This window comes from Leopardus geoffroyi, chromosome B2 (genome assembly GCF_018350155.1).
Source record: "Leopardus geoffroyi isolate Oge1 chromosome B2, O.geoffroyi_Oge1_pat1.0, whole genome shotgun sequence".
In the NCBI taxonomy this organism is placed as follows: Eukaryota; Metazoa; Chordata; class Mammalia; order Carnivora; family Felidae; genus Leopardus; species Leopardus geoffroyi.
In genome coordinates, this window is record NC_059332.1 from 85,248,245 (window position 1) to 85,250,192 (window position 1,948).

Below are 1,948 nucleotides of genomic sequence, written 5' to 3' on the forward strand. Positions count from 1 at the left end.
GAGTTGGAAAGCCCAGAGTCGGGCTTTGTGCTGACAGCTTGGAGCCTGGAACCTGCTTTGGATTCTGTGTCTTCCTCTCTCTCTGCCCCTCCCCAACTTGTGCACTCACTCTCTCTCTCTCTCTCTGTCTCAAAAATAAATAAAATTTAAAAATTAAAAAAATAAAATAATTGGTGGATAATTCAATGATGTAAAAACTAAAGAGCTTCTGAACAGAATAAAAAATTAACTGAAATAAAAGAACAAGCACAAAAATAAGAAAAAAAAAGTATTTGCAATATAAAGGGTAAAGAGAAGGTTCAGGTCTAACATATGCAAAACTCTTATAAATCACTGAGAAAAAAATCATGAAAGATGACAGATTTTAAATACATATATGAAAACTTCCACTGTTGAGATTATTAAGAAACAGTTAATCTAACAGACTGAAAGAATGTGGTATAAAATTTTTGGAAGGCACTTGGTAAATATGCATGTAAAATATGCCTACTCATTGACAATACTAATTCTAGGAATTCATCCCAAAGGAAGGGTTTAACAACTTTATGACATGCTCAGACAGTATATTAATTGCATTAAGGCAATTTTAATGTAACCAAAATGGAATAAGAATATATATGTATATATCCATAAAATGGAGAAATGCCATAAAGAATTTTGAATTGATGTAAAAAAAAAAAGATGAGGCAAATTTCACTTGAGAAAAGGACTATACAATACATATTAATCCTATTTATTTTTTTTTAATGTTTATTTATTTTTGAGAGAGAGAGAGAGAGAGAGAGCGAGAGCGAGAGCGTGAGCAGGGGAGGGGCAGAGAGAGAGGGAAACACAGAATCCAAAGCAAGCTCCAGGCTCTGAGCTGTCAGCACAGAGTCTGATGCGGGGCTTGAATTCCTGTGAGATCATGAGCTGAGCTGAAGTCGGCCACATAACCGACTGAGCCACCCAGGCACCCCACCTATTAATCCTATTATAAATGTAGAGACTTAAAATTGATTTCTGTACAAAAATACATACCTATGCAAATTAAAGAAAATTAGAAAAATTAGTAAATATATTTTGAATATGAACAGCAATTTTCTCTGGATGGTGGTATGAAGAGAGATTTTTATTTTTGTCTTTATGTAGTTTGGAGATGTTTTTAACAATTATAAAGGGTTACGTTTATAGTAAACAGTTACAAAAACATTCCCATTTTCATGATAAAAATATTACAAGAGAGGTTATGACTAATTCTGGGAAAAGCAAGGACAGGAGAAAGTTCTGAAGCAATAATCATCAGATGAGAGTTTTAAAATAATCAAAATAATTAAAGAATAATTTCCTTTCTTCTGGATTGAGTAAATGGAATGAATACATGTATCCATGTAGTTGTACATATGTGTAAGTATTTTTGTGAGTGGAAAAGTTGTTGGGTTATTGTTTCCTTTTCATTCCATTTTCCCCTTTTCAGTATATCTTGGTATATTGATTGTTTTGTCTCTTTTGTGATTGCCACCAACGTTTACTATTCTTTTCTAGTACACTATGCTCTTCCTCAGCATTTACTATCAATTCCTGTTTGCTACTCAATGCAAATTTGCATCTCAGGTTGTTACTAAAACCACCTTTTTGTCATTTTCTTTTTTGTTAATGGTATTACAGGATTTTGCCTTTCTTTATATCTCTTTAGTTCCTCTCATTTCAATTCAAAACTATCTTTATTTAGCCAGGAAATCTAGACAAGTGTCTCAATGTATGTTCATTTTGTTAGAATTCAAGAGTATGCATTTGCAGGTGGACATTTCCATGGGTTTATATGCCCCAGTGTAACTGACAATTTCTGACAACTCTTATTTATTTTTAACTTAAAATTCAGTACTGAATTATTAAAAGGTCAAAACTCTGAAGCAGTTATACTTGTGTTATCTACTTCTCTTTACAGTGCAAAAGATTTTCTGAACTT